The sequence below is a fragment of the Callithrix jacchus genome, chromosome 14, assembly GCF_049354715.1.
Source record: "Callithrix jacchus isolate 240 chromosome 14, calJac240_pri, whole genome shotgun sequence".
Classification (NCBI taxonomy): domain Eukaryota; kingdom Metazoa; phylum Chordata; class Mammalia; order Primates; family Cebidae; genus Callithrix; species Callithrix jacchus.
The window spans coordinates 28,707,131-28,727,850 of NC_133515.1; the positions used below are offsets into that span (position 1 = coordinate 28,707,131).

At 39.5% G+C, this 20,720-nt stretch overlaps 1 pseudogene; it reads right to left on the bottom strand.

The window, feature by feature from the left end:
• Nucleotides 1-17,536: 17,536 nt before the first annotated feature.
• On the bottom strand, nucleotides 17,537-18,795 carry LOC100405775 (elongation factor 1-alpha 1 pseudogene; annotated as a pseudogene).
• Between the last annotated feature and the right edge of the window lie 1,925 nt (nucleotides 18,796-20,720).

Consider the following 20,720-nt stretch of genomic DNA (forward strand, 5'->3'; position numbering starts at 1 on the left):
TCTCTCTAGTTAGGTTGGGGAAATTTTCATGGATGATATTTTGAAATCATGTCTTCAGGGTTGTTCGCTTTTTCCCTGTCTCTTTCAGGGATGACAATGATTCATAGACTTGGCCTTTTTATTTAATCCCTTATTTCTCAGAGGTTTTATTTCCTTTATTCTTTTTGTTATTATTATTATTATTTTTTGAGACAGAGTCTTGCTTTGTCACCCAGGCTGGAGTGCAGTGGTGCAATCTTGGTTCACTGCAACCTCTGCCTTCTGGGTTCAAGTGACTCTCCTGCCTCAGCCTCCTGAGTAGCTGGAACTACAGGTGTGTGCCCCCACACCTGAATAATTTTTGTATTTTTAGCAGAGATGGGATTTCACCATGTTGGCCAGGATGGTCTCAATCTCCTGACCTTATGATCCACTTGCCTTGGCCTCCCAAAGCGCTGGGATTACAGATGTGAACCATGCTCAGCATCTTTTTTCGTTTGTTTGTTTGTTTGATTGTCTTATTTCAGAGAATCAGATTTCAAATTCTGAGATTATTTCCTCAGCTCAGTCTTTTCTGCTTTTTTGGAGACCAAGTCTCACTCTGTCACCCAGGTCGGAGTGCAGTGGTGTGATCTTGGCTTACTGCAATCTCTGTCTCCCAGGTTCAAGTGATTCTCCTGCCTCAGCCTTTGGAGTAGCTTGGATGACAGTTATGTACTATCATGCCTGGCTAATTTATTTATTATTATTTTTTTTTTTAGTAGAGATGGGGTTTCACCATGTTGGCCAGGCTGGTCTTGAACTCCTGACCTCAGGGCATCTGCTTATCTCAGCCTCCCAAAGTTCTGGCATTACAGAGGTGAGCCACCATGGCTGGCCAGGCTTTTTATTTATTTTTTTATATACTGGCTATTTTGTCTGTCAGCTCCTGTATTATTTTATTGTGACTCTTGATTTCCTTAGATGGACTTTGGCATTCTGAATCTCAATGATATTCATTCCTATCTGTATCTGAATTCCATTTCTGTCATTTCATCCAACTCAGCCTAGTTAAGAACACTTGTTGGAGAACTAGTGCAATCATTTGGAGAACATAAGGCACTTTGGCTATTTGAGTTGCCAGAGTTCTTGCTTTGATTCTTTCTCATCTCTGCATGTGGATGTTTCTTTCATTGCTGGACTGCCTCTGATTGAAGTCATTAGACTGGGGCAGAGTGGTTGTGCTAGAGCCCCAGGTCAGGTGTCCCTGCTCAGTTAGGAGAAGTGAGGACTAGAACCTACATGGAAAACAGTCCAGCCACATTTCTGTGAGGTGGATGCTCTGGGCTGGGGGTCCGGATCAGCCCCTAGTCCCATGGGTTCTCCAGAGCCTGAAGAGAGCAAAGGCAAGGTCTGTGTGATAGCAGAGATGGTGATCCACCCCTCCCACTGGGAACTCTGTCCCAGTTAGTTGTGGAGCTGCTACTGGCTGGATAGTCCCAATGGGAGTAGCTGGGGATCCGGGCTGTGAGTATCTGTCCAGTGAGAAGATATGGGACTGGGGACTCATGTAAGAAACATTGAGGCCACTTGTCCTTAGGGCTGCTGCAGTATGCTGGCGGTCCACTCCAGTTCCTAGCCATGTTGCGTTTTCCAGCAAATGAATATATTAATGGTGAAGGTGACAAAGCAGCAATATGGGAACTCTGGCTCAAACACATTTGTAGGGGTGGCTGGGGATCCCTGAGGAGGAATGGGATTGGGGACCTGTGTGAAACAGTGGTCTAACTGCTTTTTTTGGAGAGCAGCTGTGCTGTTTTGGGGGTGCTCTCCAGCCCCCGGTCACACTGGACTCTCCAAAGCCTCGAGGTGACAATGGCTAAGGCTGCAAAACAGCAAAGATGGCAGCCTGCGCCTCCTTCTGGGAGCTCCCAGGGAGGTTTAGAACAGCTGCTCACTTGCAAACACCAACAAGGATGGTTGTAGACCTCAGTTGGGAGATTTCAACCAGTGAAGAGAAATGGGACCAGCATGAAAAAGCAGTCTGGCGGCCGCTTCATAGAGCTGCTGTGCTGTGTGGGGGGTGGGGGTGGGGGGGAACACTCCAGTCCCTTGTTGCTTTGGATTCTTCAGAATGCTATGACTGTGAAAAAGCAAAGATGGTGGCCGGCATTGCACTCTGGGAATTTTGTCTCAGGGAGTTGTAACCATGACTAGCTGGAGTTCCAGGCCAGTGGGTCTTATCCTCTGAGGTGCTAGGGAAGCAGGGCCTGCAGACAGTCCCTGCTTAGCCCCCTGGATTCAGACCCTTTCCTAGGGATATCTACAGGGGTCTAGCCTCCTGGTCAGCTGGAGTTGCAGCTGCTTTTGCCAGGAAGTCCAGGTGTCTAATGCTTTTGGGTCACCATGTGTGCCTGAGCGGCTGCTCTGCTAAAACTGCACAGAGTGGAGTGTCAGACTGAAGGCCCTCATGGAGTGGATTCACAAGGGGATCTCCTGACTTAATGGTTGCAAAAGTCCATAGGGGAAGTGTCTGTCCCTGGGGACACTCATTCACTCACTCCTTCCCTGGGCAGGGGATGCTTACCTGGCTTTGTGTTGCTCTGAGCTGAGTGGTCGTCCTGCCTTGCTTTTCTCCATTCTGTGTGTTGAATTGTTTTTTCTTGATGAGCCCCAATGAGAATACTTTAGGGTTTCACCATTGAAGGTGCTATATTTACTTGTCTTCTGTTTTTCTTTGTGAGAGCAGCACATACTAACTTCTTCTAGTTGACCATCTTGACCAGCCCCTCCTATTTGACCCTTTAAATCATGTTTGTAAGTAACTTTAATGATACTAAATATTACATTTTGAAAATAAGTGATCCTAAAAATAGACTTTTATCAGATTGGAAAAGTTTTAAAACATTTACATTTTTTTCTGAAGGGCAGTTAAAATTTAAGCTATATAATTTTGTGCTCAGAATCCCTATTTCTAGAAATTGCTCCTAAGAGTAAAGTATAACTATGTTCATATAAATGATCAAAATGAATGATAAATAGCCATATCATCTGCCATTTATGAGCATTTACATATACCTTGCACTTTGTACAGGGTCTGATTTAATTCCAATGACAACCTCATCAGGTAAATATCATTGACCCTCTTTATGTACAAGGAAACAGCCCTCCATTGTTCTTGCTTTCCTTTTACTTCCTTCCATTCTTTCTCTTTTCTTACTTCCCTTTCACTTCCTCTCCTCTCCACCACATTCTTCATTTTCTCTTCTTTGTTAGGAACAACAGGTTAGGACCTCTCTTCTCTTATGAAGTATTCCACATACTTAACGTGTGTGATTCAATTCAAGGAAAATAAAAGGAGATGAAAGCCTCTCTTTTGTCAACAGAAAATGTTCTGTAATGTTGTTGTTTTTAATAAAGACTGTAATTTGTCTTCCTGTTTTTCCTAATTGTTGAGAACTTGAAATGGAGGACAGTGGGTGAGTGTCAAACTTCCAAAAGTCCATGTCAAAAGTAGTCTTAGTTAACCAAACCATGCACTAAAAGAATATTGGATACCACAAGAAAATAGGCCAGATGTGGATGTTTTATGTAATCTTAAACTAATAGATACTCCTCCTTGAAAAGTAGCTCAATGATATCAGTAGTTGCAGCAGCAGCAATTTTGATTATCACTAACTCTCATGCACACCTGTAGTGCCCAGAGTTTTATTTTTTATTTTCATTTATCAGGTAAAATAACTTAAAGAACAACTGAATACCATATTTTAATCACAAAAACTGAGGATGGGTCTGAAATGTCTTTCTGCTGTTAGAAAGCAAGGATTATTTCTAAGTGTGAGAGACTACTAGTCAAAGACCATCAGGAACATATTTAGATTTTTTTTTTTATTACAAGGAAGAACACATTCCAGGAGAATCTTGTGGTATCTGGGCAATAGGTAGTTGGGAAGAGCTTATTATGAGATTTTTGCTTATGTTGACTAATTTTATGAAGAGATTGAAGAAGCAGGGACCCTCTCTGGATTGGATAATGTCAAGAAGCTAGGAGAAGTTTGGCAACTGAGTATCTAGTAATCTTTGAACAAAACGTGGAAGGAGTGAAGCTAGACTGGGATGTCATTGGCAAGAAAGTGAAAATCACTCAGATATATTTTTCCTTTAGCCAAAGTATGGCTTTGACTATGATAAAATTGTTTATCATAGCTTGATAGCCAGCTAGCAGGGCTGATATTCACTTTCCCAAGGATATCCAAGGCAGTGTAAAAAGCATAAAGAAACTGACTTAAAGGGATTCTTACTGGCTAAATTGAGATAATTTAAGCATCAGAAAGAGAATAATTATGAATATGGAAGCTATGAGGTCATTAAGATACTCGAATGAAAAGTTAATGAAAGTATATAAAATGTAGCTATAATAAAAGGAAAGGTGAACATTGTGGAATATATTTAATTTTTATTGATTACGTAAGCTTCTAATTAATACCTACATGCAGATATTTAATACCTACATGTTAAGAAATGTCAGCCATGCCAAAGATAAATAACATATTTCTGGGAATGCAACATGTTTCAAAAGTTTAAAACCTATCTGAAAGGCAGAAACTTAAAAGTCTCTTGATGTAATACATAAAAGTTTATTACCAAAAAAAGCTCAGTCAAATGCCCCAAGGTTTGGGTTTAAATCACAAGGGTTTACACAATCAAGATTCTTGGCCAACCAAGATTTATCAGTTGGAAAATTCTACAGTTTGCCATTTCAGCTGGTCTGAGATGGTATTCTTTTGCTTTTGTGATGAGTAAAACTACTTTAGCCTTAGAAACCTTGGTAATACATAACAATCCTAGAAAGGAAGAAGCATAAGAACATTGATAAAATTCATCTTGATTTCAGTATCTTTGTAGCTGGTTTAAAATGAAAGTATAATAGAGATTTAAAGCATTCCTTATTTATGTATTTTGTTTGATTTTTCAGAAAATATAAAATATTAGAATGAGACTTTAAATTATTTAGGACTTTTTAAAACTTTAAAGTTCAAGGGTACATGTGCAGGTTTGTTACATAGGTAAACTTGTGTCATGGGAGTTTGTTGTACAGATCATTTCATTACCCAGGTATTAAGCCTCATACCCATTAGTTATTATTCCTGATCCTCTCCCTCTTCCCACCCTCCACTCTCCAAAAGGCCCCAGTGTGTGTTGTTCTTCTCAATGTGTTCATTTGTTTTCATCATTTAGCTCCCACTTATAAGCAAGAAAACATGGTATTTGGTTTTCTGTTCCTGCATTAGGTGGTAAGGATAATGACCTCCAGCTCCATTCATGTCCCTGCCAAGGACATAATCTTCTTCTTTTTGTGGCTGCATAGTATTCCATGATGTATATGTACCACATTTTCTTTATCCAGTCTATCACTGGTGGGTATATAGGTTGATTCCATGCATTTGGGACATACTATTAAATAATTTTGTGACCAATAAGTAAGTTTTAGGAAATAAAACTTGTTTTATTATACATCTATATTTATTGGTTATGAAAGTACCATGTGAATACTTAAAATAGTGATGGTTTACTGTTTCAGAAATAATTTTTTTGATGAAGTCAGACAGTTAACAAATGGGGCATTAAACAATAGTAATGAATATTCCTCTTTATGTACAGGACCTTTTTAGACACCAAAAAAATCTACCCATAGGGCAGAGGTGAGGATGTCATAGAACTGAAAAGCAACGTGTTGGAAAATCACTCATCCATTTCCTTTTGGGACATTTTCACAAGAAAGCTCCTTTTGAGAGCAACGCATCACCTATAAACCCTGAGAACTTTGTGATTCCATCATCCCTGCTATAAATAGGTTAGAGAAGCTGATATTTGTTTCTGTTGGCCTTTCTCTTCTGGTCACAAAATGTCACCTACAGATCAGGCAAGAAGAAGAATGAGTAACTAGGATGCTGCTGCTCAGAGCTGTCCAAAGATAGGTGCATTCAACCAGTGATCTCCCACCTCCCTGCATTCTGGCTTTCTTCACATGAAAGTCATACATGGTAATGCCCTCAAGTTCCCAATCCTAACATGGGGTCCCAAGGGTTCCCTCCTTCACATTCCAATTAAAAGGCACATCTGATGTCTCTTTGGCTAAAAAAATGAAGTTGAGAAGGAAAGAATTTATGTGGGTTATTGCCACTTTGAAAAACATAAGCAATTTAATAAGGAAGATAAGAAATATGGATGTTGGGTGATCAGTTGCAATGTTTGCCACAGGAGTGATCAACTTCCCAAACCAGGTATAATTCTTCAAATGAAGAAAAGAAAAAAAAAATCGTTCACAGTGGAAAAACTCTCAGGAGATTCTTATTGAGGCGAGGACGAGGCACAGAGAGCAGTCGATCTTGGAAGATGCTATCTTTTGATTTTGGGTTTGGCCTGTTGTCAGATATAGTCATCCACTGTGCTTTCTCAGAGCCCTGGGCTTTATCTCCCATCAGCAATTTCCCTCCCAGGATACTCTCACACTTTCCTTGTTTCAGAGGCAGAAAAGACCTGCTATCTATTGAGGTCATAATAGCAGTCTGCCCCTGCACCATGGACCCCACTGTTTCCAACTCTGTAATGTCCTTGTAATCTGTCTATGTGTCTCCGTCTCTCACTCATTCTGATTTTCAATCTCTCTTATCCTCTTGCCTTCAAAAATTTGTACATTTTTCTTCATAAACTGTGAAACCACAACCCTGACATTTAATCCATCATATTTTTTTCTATGATTCTTTCTGCTGCTAAATATTTCAATCTTGTGTCTCATGCCCAGTTTTTCTTTCTCTGGCCCTAGAAATTTGAAGTTTCTCAGTTTACTGCTTTATTAATTCTTTCCCTTGGAGGACATCCAGAATTATTCTTATGCAATTAGAATAGATATTTAAAAATTGTATTATCACATTCCAACTTCCTGTTGTAACAGGTACTCTTGACCTTTTACTCTTCTTAAAGTCCTTTCCTCTTCAGTTTTCTTTCTTTTACAACTTTCTTATTAGCTCTTTTTATCTGTCTGCCAATCTATTGAAGACTGTTTTTTCCCCCATTTTATTTTCATCTGTCTTTAGAGAAAAAAGTCACAGGAATACTTCATTGAATATTCTGAGTTGAAAATTCCAAATCAATATGCACCTGTAGCTCTCTTGTATCTCTTCTATCCTAGTTCCACATTCTGAGTTGCACTGGGAGATTTCCACTTCAAAGTTCCAAAATCATTTAAAGGTTAATCTCTTGGAAAACTAATTCCCCTTCCCAGGGTCTCTATTTCTAACAGTGAGGCATGGTGCTTTTCAGCACAAACTTCAGAATCAGGCAAATAGAAATCCAGCTCTTACAATGACATGCTGAAGGACTTCAGATGAATTACCTAACCTCTCTCTATCTTTGTTTTACTACCTGCAAAGTAAGGATATCCACCTCAGAGGAGCTGATACTTTATTTAGTTCTCTCCTTGTAAGTAAACAGGAGGGCTATATTAACCTGCCCTGTTGAACTCAGTCTGTCCATTTGCTTTGGTAAATAAAATGGGAGAAGATGTGACACGTACCATTGCTCAATTAAAAGCCACCACATCATTGTTCCCAATGGTGGTTTCTTTGGCACTCTAGTGAAAGAATGACATGGGGCAGAGTCTCACCCATCCTTGAAGGATGTGTAATGTTAGTAAGAAATAAAACTTTGTTATTTAGAGACTGAATTTTAGGATTGTTTTTGTTAGTATAGCACAACTGAGCCTACATTGATTGTTACATCTTTGCAATAAAAATAAGACAGAAAGGTGGGGCAACAGGCCAGCTAGAAACAGTGGTGTTTGGAGGCTCCCATGGAAAAGAACCATAGTAAGTGTGTGAATCCTTCACTGTCGACCAAGCTACCTAGGTTCTCTAATCAGAACTGAGTAGAAGGCTGGCATAATCCATGGAGAGGAAAGCAGTGAGTGAGCATGCTACCCAGCTGGGGAAACCTTGCTTTTTCCATGGAACTGTGTAACCCATGGATCGAAAGATCCCACTTGAGAACCCATGCCACTGGGGCCTAGCATCCTAACCCTGCAACCATGCAGATTCTCAACAGCCTCTCAGCTGGAATCTGCTTAAGCCTGCTGAGCTCCTGGGAGGGACAGGGTGACCAGCACCACAGCTGCGGCTGTGGCTATGGCTGCCTTCTGTCTAAGCTATTTGTACTCCTTGGCGGAGAGGTAGCAGCCAGAACTGGGACTCATAACTGCCTAACCCACTAAGCTCCATGGGTGGGGAAAGGGTGACATCCATCTTTATAATTCTGGGCTGTGCTTTTCCCCGGCTAGAGCCAGGGAGGCTGAATGGCTTGGACCCAAGATGTGTCCCCTACAGCCCAACATATCAGACTGTGGCCAGAGTGCCTCTTCAGGCCTGATCCTGACCCATCCTTCCTCATTGGGTGGGGCTTCCCTGCAAGAACTCCAATAACTCCAGCCAGAGGCTCAGGGACAGAACCCAGATCTCCTTGGGCCTGAGCCCCTAGTGGGAGGGGTGGCCGCAGTCTCTGTGGACAAACAGACTCAGCCTTTCCTCCTGGTACTTTTGAAGAAATTCAGCAGCTCAGATGAATGGATTTCCCACCAGCAAAGCACATCCCCTCCACCAAGGGACAAAGGGCTTGATTAAATGGGTCCCTTTCCCCATGCCACCCAACTGGGTGAGACCCTCCAGGGGTTGGCAGACAACCTATGTAGGAGCAATCCTACTGACATCAAGTTGGTGCCCCTTGAGTTCAGAGATCCCAGAAAAAGGAGCGGGCACCCATCTTTGTGGTTCTCCAGCATCCTTGAGTGACATCTCCAGGTATGGGGGCAAACCAGATGAATAGGGCCTAAAGTGAACCCCAAGAAAACTGCAGCAGGCCTACAGAAGAGGAACCTGACCACTGAAAGAAAAACAAGTAGAAAACAACAGCATCAACAACAATGAAAAGTCCCCACAAAAACCTCATCCAAGGATGAGCAGTTTCAAAGATTGAAACTAGACAAACACATAAAGATGAGAAAGAATCAGTGAAAATATGCTGAAACCCAAAAGGCCAGAGTGCCAATTCTCCTCCAAATGATTGCGACATCTCTCCAGCAAGGGTGCAGAACTAGACAAAGGTTGAGATATACAAATTGACAGAAGTAGGCTTCAGAAGATGGATGATAAAAAACTATGCTGAGGTAAAGGAGTATGTTCTAACCCAATGCAAGGAAGCTAAGAACCTTGATAAAAGGTTAGAGGAGCTGCTAAGTTAAATAATCAGTTTAGAGAGGAACATAAATGACCTGATAGAGCAGAAAAACACAGAACAAGAACATCGTGAAGCATACACGAGTATCAATAGCTGAATTGACCAAGTGTGGAAGAAAGCATATGAGTTTGAAAACCACCTTGCTGAATTAAGGCATACAGACAAGACTAGAGAAATATAATGAAAGGGAATGAACAAAGCCTCCAAGAAATATGGGACTTCTTAAAAAGACTGAACCTATAATTGATTGGAATACCTGTAGGAGACAGGGAGATTAGGAGATTGGAATACCTGTAGGAGAAGTGAACTGGAAAATACCCTTCAGGATATTATCCAGGAGAACTTCCCCAACATAACAAAACAGGCCAACATAAAAGTTAAAGAAATACAGAGAACATCACTAAGATACTCCATGAGAAGATCAACAGCAAGACATATAATCATCAGATTCTCCAAGGTTGAAATGAAGGAAAAAATGTTAAGGGTAGCCAGAGAGAAAGGCTAGGTCACCTCCAAAAGGAAGCCCATCAAACTAACAGCAGACCTTTCATCAGAGGCTCTACAAGTCAGAAGAGATTGAGGGCCAATATTCAACATTCTTAAATAAAGGAATTTCAACGCAGAATTTTATATCCAGCAAAACTAAGCTTTGTAAATGGACAAATAAAATCCTTTCCAGACTAGCAAATGCTGAGGGATTTTGTTACCACCAGACCTGCCTTGCAAGAGCTCCTGAAAGAAGCACTACCTATGGAAAGAAAAAACTTGTACCAGCCACTGCAAACATACCAAAATATAAAGATCAATGACACCATGAAGAAACTGTACCAACTAGTGCACAAAAAAATGAATAGCATTATGATAGGATCAAATTCATACATAACATTATTAACCTTAACTGTAAATGGGCTAAATGCCCCAGTTAAAAGACACAGACTGGCAAACTGGATGAAGAATTATGACTTATTGGTGTGCTGTATTCAGGAGACCCATCTCATGCAAAGACACACACCGGTTCAAAGGGATGGAGAAAAATTTACCAAGCAAATGGAAAGAAAAAAAAACCCAAGTAACAACAACAACAAACAAACAAAAAGGAGGGGTTCCAACCTAGTCTCTGACAACCCAGATTTTGATCCAACAGATAAAAAAAAGATACCGAAGGGCATTACATAATGGTAAGGGAAACAATTCAACAAGAAGAGCTAACTATTCTAAATATATATGTGCTCAATACAGGAGCACCCAGATTTATAAAACAAGTTCTTAGAGACTTACAAAGAGGATTAGACTCCCACACAACAAGAGTGGGAGACTTTAACACCCCACTGTTAATATTAGATCAACAGGACAGAAAATTAACAAGGATATTCAGGACTTGAACTCAGCTCTGAATCAAGTAGACCTAATAGACATCTACAGAACTCTCCACCAAGTCAACAAAATATATGTTCTTCTCAGTGCCAGTGGCAGTTATTATAAAATCAACCACATAATTAGAAGTAAAACACTCCTCAGAAAATGCAAAAGAATGGTATCATAACAAACAGTCTCTCAGACCACAGTGCAATCAAATTAGAACTCAGGGATAAGAAATGCACTCAAAACCACACAATTACATGGAAATTGAATGACTTACTCCTGAATGAATCCTAGGTAAATAAGGAAATTAAGGCAGACATCCAGAAGTTCTTTGAAACCCATGAAAATAAAGAGACAATGGGTTATCTCTACAAGAATCTCTGGCACAGGCCAAAGCAGTGTTAAGAGGGAAATTTATAGTACTAAATGCCCACATCAGAAAGCTAGGAAGGATCTCAAATTGATACTCTAACATTGCAATTAAAAGAGCTAGAGTGACAAGAGCAAACTAATCCATAAGCTTGCAGAAGACAATAAATAACTAAGAGCAAAATTGAAGGAGATAGAGACATAAAAAACCCTGCAAAAAAATCAGTGAAAAATCAACAAGGTAGATAGATTTCTAGCTAGACTAATAAAGAAGAAAAGAGAAGAATTAAATAGACACAGGAAAAATGATAAAGGGGTTATCTCTACTTAACCCACAGAAATATAAACTACTATTAGAGAATAGTATAAACACCTCTATGCAAATAAACTGGAAAATCTATAAGAAATAGATAAATTTCTGGATACCTACACCCTCCCAAGACTAAACCAGGAAGAAGTCGGATCCCTGAATAGATCAATAACAAGTTCTGAAATTGAAGCAGTAATTAATAGCCTACTATATTAGTCTTTTTTCATGCTGCTGATAAAGAGAGAGCAAGACTGGGGAGAAAAAGAGGCTTAATTGAACTTACAGTTTCATATGGCTGGCGAGTCCTCAGAATCATGGCAGGTGGTGAAACGTACTTCTTACATGGCAGCAGCAAGAATAAATGAGAAAGCCAAAGTGGAAACACCTGATAAACCTATCAGATCGTGTGAGACTTATTCACTATCACAAGAATAGCATGGGAAAGACTGGCCCCCATGATTCAATTACTTCCCCCTGGGTGTCTTCCATAACACATGATAATTCTGGGAGATACAATTCAGGTTGGGATTTGGGTGGGGTCATGGCCAAACCATATCATTCTACCCCGGCCCCTCTAAATATCATGTCCTCACATTTCAAAACCAGTCATGCCTTCCCAACAGTCCCCCAAAGTCTTAACTTATTTCAATATTAATTCAAAAATTCATAGTCCAACATCTCATCTGAGACAAGGCAAGTCCCTTCTGCCTATGAGCCTGCAAAATAAAAAACAAGCTAGTTACTTCCAAGATATAATAGGGGTACAGGTATTGGGTAAATAAAGCAATTCCAAATGGGAGAGATTGACTAAAATGAAGGGGTTACAAGGCCCATGCAAGTCCGGAATCCAGTGGGGCAGACAAATTCTAAAGCTCCAAAATGATCTTCTTTGACTCCAGGTTTCACATCAAGGCCATGCTGATGCAAGAGATGGGTTCTTACGGTCTTGGGCAGCTCTATTACTCTTGTGGCTTTGTAGGGTTTAGCCTCCCTCCTGGCTCCTTTCAGGGGCTGACATTGAATGTCTATGACTTTTCCAGGCACATAGTGCAAACTGTCAATGGATATGCCATTCTGTGTTCTGGAGGATGGTGGCCCTCTTCTCATAGCTCCTGTAGGCAGTGTCCTAGAATGGACTCTGTGTGTGGGCTACAACCCAACATTTCCCTTCTGCACTGCCCTAGCAGAGGTTCTCCATGAGGGCCCTGCCCCTACAACAAATTTGCCTGGCCATCCAAGTACTTTCATATATCTTCTGAAATCTAGGCAAAGGTTCCCAAACCTCAATTGTTGACTTCTGTGCACCCTCAGGGTCAACACCATATGGAAGCTGCCAATGCTTGGGGCTTCCACCCTCTGAAGCCACAGGCTGAGCCCTACATTGGCCCCATTTAATCCATGGCTGGAGTGACTGGGACACAGGACATCAAGTTCCTAGGGTGCACATAGCATGGAAACTCTGGGCCTGGCCCATGAAACCACTTTTTCCTCCTGGGTCTTCAGGCCTGTGATGGGAGGGGCTGCCATGAAGGTCTCTAATGTTGCCTGGAAACATTTTACCCATGATCTTGGGGATTAACATCAGGCTACTTGCTATTTATGCAAATTTCTGCAGCCAGCTTGAATTTCTCCTCCAAAATAGATATGTTTTCTTTTCTAGTACATAATCAGGCTGCAAATTTTCTGAATGTTTATGCTCTATTTTTCTTTTAAAATGGAATGCTTTTAACAGCACCCAAGTCACCTTTTGAATGCTTTGCTGCTTAGAAATTTATTCCATCAGTTACCCTAAATCATCACTCTCAAGTTCAAAGTTCCACAAATTTTTAGAACAGGGGCAAAATACCACCAGTCTCTTTGCTAAACATAACAATATTCACCTTTGCTCCAGTTCAGAAGTTCTTCAACTCCATCTGAGACTACCTCAGCCTGGACTTTATTATTCATATCAGTATCAGCATTTTTGTCAATGTCATTAAACAAGTCTCAAGGAGGTTCCAAACTCCCACGTTTTCCTGTTTTCTTCTGAGACCTCCAAATTGTTTCAACCTCTACCGGTTATCCAGTTCCAAAGTCACTTCCACATTTTTGGGTATATTTTCAGCAACACCCCACTCTACTGGTACCAATTTACATTATTATTCTGTTTTCACACTGTTAATAAAAACAGACCTGAGGCTGGGAAGAAAAAGAGGTTTATTGGACTTACATTCCACATGTCTGGGAGGCCTCGGAATGGCAGGAGGTGAAAGGTACTTCTTACATGGCAGCAGCAAGAAAAAAATGAAGAAGCAAAAGCAGAAACCCCTAATAAAATCATCAGATATTGTGAGACTTCTGCATTATCACAAGAATAGCATGGGAAAGGCTGACCTTCATGATTCAATTACCTCTCCCTGGGTTCCTCCCACAACACATGGAAATTGTGGGAGATACAAGTCAAGGTGAGATGTGGGTCATGCCAAACCATATCACCTGCCAACCAAAAAAGTCTCAGGACCACATGGATTCATAGTCAAATTCTACTGGAAGTACAAAGAGGAGCTGGTACCATTCTTTCTGAAACTATTCCAAACAACTGAAAAGAAGACTCCTCCCTAACTCATTTTATGAAGCCAGAATCATCCTGATGCCCAAACCAGGAAAAGACAAAAAAGAAAACTTTATAGGGACATGGATGAATCTGGAAACCATCATTCTCAGTAAATGGACACAAGAACAGAAAATCAAACACCACGTGTTCTCACTCATAGGCAGGTGTTGAACAATGAGAACACATGGACACAGGGAGGGGAGCATAAACACACTGGGGTCTGTTGTGGGGGCTAGGGGAGGGACAGTGGGGGGTGGGGAGGTTAGGGAGAGATAACATAGGGAGAAATGCCAGATATAGGTGAGGTGGGGGGATGGAGGCAGCAAACCACCTTGCCATGTACATACCTATGCAACAATCTGCACATGTATTCCAGAACCTAAAGTACAATTTAAAAAATTATCTTGGAGATTAAAAAAAAAAAGAAAGAAAACTTCAGGCCAATATTCCTGATGAACATCAATGCAAAAATTCTCAATAAAATACTGGAAAATCAAATTCAGCAGCACATCAAAAAACTTATCCATCACAATCAAGTCACCTTCATCCCTGGAATGCAAAGCTGGTTCAACATATGTAAATAAATAACATAATCTGTCACATAAACAGAACCAAAGACAAAACCACATAAGTCTCTCAATAGGTGCAGAAAAGACCTTTGATAAAATTCAACATCTTTTCATGTTAAAAACTCTCAATAAACTAGGTATTGATAGAACATATTTTAAAATAATAAGAGCTATTTATGACAAACCCATAGTAAATGTCATATTGAATAGGCAAAAGCTGGAAGCATTCCTTTGAAAACTGGTAGAAGACAAGGATGCCCTCTCTTACCATCTTATGCAACATAGTACTAGAAGTTCTGGCCAGAGCAATCATGAAAGAGAAAGAAATAAAGGTTATTCAACTAGGAAGAGAGTAAGTAAAATTGTTTCTCCTTGTAGATAGCATGAATTTAAATTTAGGAAACCCCATCATCTCAGCCCCAAAACTCCTTAAACTGATAAGCAACTTCAGCAAAATCTCAAGATACAAAATCAATGTACAAAAATCACAAGCATTCCTTTACACCAACAATAGACAGAGAGCCAAATCATGAGTGAATTCCCATTCACAATTGCTACAAAGAGAATAAAATACCTAGGAATACAACTTACAAGAGATGTGAAGGACCTTTTTAAAAGGAACTACAAACCACCACTCAAGGAAATAAGAGAGGACACAAACAAGTGGAAAAACATTCCATGCTCATGGTTAGGAAAGTCAATATAAAAATAGCCATACTGCCCAAAGTAATTTATAGATTCAGTGATAGTTCCATCAAACTACCATTGACATTCTTCACAGAATTAGAAAAAATTCTTATTCTTTAAATTAGAAGAACTTGAAATTTCATATGGAATCAAAGAATACCCTGTATAGCCAAGACAATCCTAAGCAAAAGGGACAAAGTTGGAGGCATCACACTGCCTGACATCAAACTATGCTACAAGGCTGCAATAACCAAAACAGCATGATATTGGTACCAAAACAGACATATAGACCAGTGGAACAAAATAAAAAGCTCAGAAATAACACCACACATCTGATCTTTGACAAACCTCACAAATACTAGCTATGGGTAAAGGATCTCCTATTAAATAAATGGTGCTGGGAAAGTGGTCTAGCCATATACAGAAAACTGAAACTGGCCCCTGTCTTTACATCTTATGCAAAAATTAACTCAAGATGGATTAAAAACTTAAATGTAAAATCCTAAACCATAAAAATCCTAGAAGAATACCTAGGCAATACCATTCAGGACATTGGCATGGGGAAAAACTTCATAACCAAAATGCTGAAAGAAATTGCAATGAAAACAAAAATTGACAAATGGGATCTACTTAAACTAAAGAGCTTCTGCACAGCAAAAGAAAATATCATCAGGGTGAACAGGCAACCTACAGAATGAGAGAAAGTTTTTCCAATCTACCCATCTGACAAAGGTCTAATATTCAGAATTTAAAAGAAACTTAAAAAAATTTACAAGAAAAAACCCCAACTCTATCATAAATTGAGCAAAGGATATGAACATACACTTTTCAAAAGAAGACATTTACATAGCCAACAAACATATGAAAAAAAGCTTAACATCACTGATCATCAGAGAAATGGAGAAATGCAAATCAAAACCACAATGATATATCACATGCCAGTTGGAATGGTGATTATTAAAAAGTCAAGAAACAATAGATGCTGGTGAGGCTGTGGAGAAATAGGAATGCTTTTAAAATGTTGGTGGGAATGTAAATTAGTTCAACCATTGTGGAAGACAGTATGATGATTCCTTAAGGATCTAAAACCAGAAATGCCATTTGATCCAGCAATCTCAGCAATCTCTGGGTATACACCCAAAAAAATATAAATCACTCTGCTATAAAGACACATGCACATGTTTATTTATTGCAGAGCTTTTTACAATATCAAAGGAATGAAACCAACCCAAATGCCCATCAATAATAGACTGGATAAAGAAAATGTGGTACATATACACCATGGAATACTATGAAGCTATAAAAAGGAATAAGATCATGTTTTTTGCAGTGACAGGGATAAAGCTGGGAGCCATTCTCAGCAAACTAACGAAGGAACAGAAAATCAAACACCACATGTTCTCACGCCTAAGTGGGAGTTGAACAATAACACATTGACACAGAGAGGGGAACAATACACACCAGGGCCTGTTGGGAGTTGGGGGTGAGGGGGGAAACTTAGATTTTGGGTCAATAGATGCAGCAAATCACCATGGCACACGTGTACCTATGTAGCAAACCTGCACATTCTGCACAAGTATCCTCTTTTTTTTTTTTTTGAACTAAAAAGGAAGAACAAGACAGATGTAGTTCCTGACCTCTTAGAGTTTGTAGCTGAATGGGGAGATAAACATTGGAATGTAATTACAGAAGGCTTTTCTGTAGTAGCTCTTATGTCTTAACAATTTAGCATTTAACACTGTCAAATGCTGTTAGGTCTTTGACAAAAGCTCTGCTTTTATCTCACCTAAGTCCTTTCAGTTACCTTTAAAAACATTTGTTTTATTTAAGTTGCTTTCACGTGGAAGCATTCATTAAACTCACTTGAAGGGCTTGTTAAAACGGTTTTTTAAATTGTATTTTTAACTCAATAATTTTATATATTTATAGAGTACAATGTGATGTTTTATGTGTATACACTGGGGAATGATTAAATCAAGCAAACTAACATGTTCATCCCCCTACAGACTTATCATTTCTTTATGGTAAGGATATTTAAAATCTACTCTTAGAAATTTTGATAATAACCATTCCTTTTTAAATTATTATTATTATTATTGCTTTTTCTCATTAAACTTTTTAAATCGGTTTCAAAATTCCATGACAAATTTTTGGTCAAGTTGTTTCCATTAAAATGTACTGATTTTAAAAACTAATAACTTAAAACTGCCATACACAAAAAAGAAAACCAAAGTGGTCCACAAAACATTCACCTTTCCTTCTGAAGGTTTTACGATGCACAGTTATCATTAAAGAGTCTTTTACTACTAAACTTAAATGGCCAATTGAAACAAATAGTTCTGAGACCATTCTTCCTCCACCACTGATTAAGACCGAGGTGGCAGGCATTAGGAATAATATTCATTTAGCCCTCTGAGCTTTCTGGGCAGACTTGGTGACCTTGCCAGTTCCAGCAGCCTTCTTGTCCATTGCTTTGATGACACTCATCACAACTGTCTGTCTTATATCATGAACAGCAAAGTGACCCAGAGGTGGATAGTCTGAGAAGCTCTCAACACACATGGGCTTGCCAGGAACCATATCAATGATGATAGCATCACCAGACTTCAAGAATTTAGGGCCATCTTCCAGCTTTTTACCAGAATGGTGATCAATCCTTTCCTTCAGCTCAGCAAACTTTCATGCAATGTGAGCTGTATGGCAATTCCAGTACAGGGGCATAGCCAGCACTGATTTGCCTGGATGGTTCAGGATAATCACCTGAGTAGTGAAGCCAGCTGCTTCCATTGGTGGGTTGTTCTTGCTGTCACCAGCAGCATTGCCATGACGAACATCCTTGACAGACACATTCTTGACATTAAAGCCCACATTGTCACCATGAATAGCTTTACTCAAAACTTCATGGTGCATTTTGACAGATTTTACTTCAGTTGTAACATTGACTGGAGCAAAGGTGACCACTATACCACGTTTGAGAACACCAATCACCACTCAGCCAACAGGAACAATACCAATACCACCAATTTTATAGACATCCTGGAGAGGCAGGCACAAGGGCTTCTCAGTTGGATGAGTTGGTGGTAGGATGAAGTCCAGAGCCTCAAGCAGCATGGTTCCACTAGCATTGCCATCCTTATGGGTGATTTTCCATCCCTTGAACCAAGGCATGTTATCACATGGCTCCAGCATGTTGTCACCATTCAAACCAGAAATTGACACAAATGCTGTGTTGGGGTTGTAGCTAAGTTTCATAATGTAAGTACTGACTTACTTAATTATTTCCTCATATCTCTTCTGGCTGTAGGGTTGCTCAGTGGAATCCATTTTTTTTTAACACCAACAATTAGTTGTTTCACACCCAGTGTGTAAGCCAGAAGGGCGTGCTCTCGGGTCTGCCCGTTTTTTGAAATACCAGCTTCAAACTCACCAACTCCAGCAGCAACAATCAGGACAGCACAGTCAACCTGAGATGGCCCTGTGATCATGTTTTTGATGAAGTCTCTGTGTCCTGGGGCATCAGTGGTAGTCACATAGTACTTGCTAGTCTCAAATTTCCACAAGGAGATATCAACGGTGATACCATGTTTACGCTCAGCTTTCAGGTTATCCAAGACACAGGAATACATGAAGGAGCCCTTTCCCATCTCAGCAGCCTTTTTTTTCAAAATTTTCAATGGTTCTTTTGTTGATGTCACCACATTTGTAGATCAGATGGCCACTAGTGGTAGACTTGCCCAAATCTACATGTCCAATAACAACAATGTTGATATGAGTCTTCCTTTCCCATTTTGGCTTTTAGGGGTAGTTTTTATGATACCTGTGCTCTGGCAACAAATCCGTTGTGAAAAAGGATAATAGCCATTCTAATAGGTGTGAAGTGAGAGCTCCTCATGGTTTTAACTAGCATTTCCTTGATGATAGTGATGTTGAGCATCTTTTTATATACCTGTTATTTGTTTGGATGTCTTCTTTTGAAAACTGTCTGTTGAGGTTTTTGGCCATGTTCTAATCAGGTTATTTGTTTTCTTGGTATTGAACTGTTTGAAATTTTTATATATTTTGGGCATTAACTCCTTATCAGAGGTATGATTTGGAAATATTTTCTCCATTACATAGGTTGTCTCTTCACTACCTTTTTCCCCCCTGTGGAGAAGCTTTTTAGTTTGATATAATACATTTGCTTATTTTCACTTTTGTTGCCTGTGTTTTTGGGAGTACATTTTCCCTGACCAATGTTATGGAACTTAGCTTTTCTCCTATGTTTTCTTCTAATAGTTTTACAGTTTGGGGTCTTATGTTTAAATCTGTAACCCATTTTGAGTTGGCTTTTGTATATGATGTGAGATAAGGGTCTAATTTTATTCTTCTGAATGAGGATATCCAGTTTTTCTAACACCATTTATTTCAGAGACCCTTGTCTCCCCATTGCATTCTTGGTTTCTTTGCCAAAAATTAACTGACAGTAAAAGTGAAAGAGAACAAGTACTGGCAAAGTTGTGGAGAAAAGAAAACCCTTGTTACACTGTGGGTGGAAATGTAAATTCATATAGCCATTATGGAAAACAGTATGGAAGTTTCTCAAAAAATTAAAAATAGAACTACCATATAATGCAGCTATTCCATTACTAGGTATATATCCAAAGGTAATGAAAGCACTATGGGAAGGGGTAGCTGCACCCTCATGTTCACATAAGCATTATTTACAATAGCCAAGTTACAGAATCAAATTAAGTGTTTAGCAATGAATGGATAAAGGAAATGTGGTATTCAGCCTTAAAAAAGCCCTCTCATTTGCAACAACATGGATGAACTTGGAGGACATTATGTTAAGTGAAATAAGCCAGGCCCAGAAAGACAAATACTTTACAATCTCACTTGTATGTAGAATCTAAAAAAAGATGAATGAGAATAGAATGGTGGTGACCAGGATCAGGAGCCTGGAGGGTACAGACTGAAAGATGTTTGTGAAAGAACATAAAATTTCAGTTTGGAGGAATAAGTCCAAGAGATCTAATATACAACATGGTGACTACAGTTAATAACAATGTATTATATAAGTGAAAATTGCTTAGAGTAGGCTTTTAAGTGTTCTCAGCACAAAAAAATGATAACTGAGGCCAATTTAGCCATTTCTTAATGTATACAAATTTCAAAACAAAATGTTGGAAATATATGTACAATTTTTGCCAAGGCACAAACAAAACAAAAAGCTGAAAAAATAAAATAAAACAAACAAAAACCCTCCATATTCCTGGCTTCCACCTGAGATTCTGATTCAACAGGTCTTGAGTGAGGCTCCCAATTTGCATTTTTAGCAAGTTGCCAGGTGATATAAGAAACCAAACCTTAAGAACTGTTTTGCCAACTCTGATTCCTAGTGACATGGAACATTCGTGTCTTTTTTAATGCTAGCCTTCCTACACTCACTAGATAATGTTATGTCTAGCTCAAGTTCATGGGAATTTCTTATATAACAACAGGTAGAAAAAGAATACTGGAGGGTGTCTGGGGTGGGGGGACCCAAAGAGTAGGAGTTGTGATGTTTGAATTTCCTGGGATCTTTGTGATGATGCTAGAGGCAAGG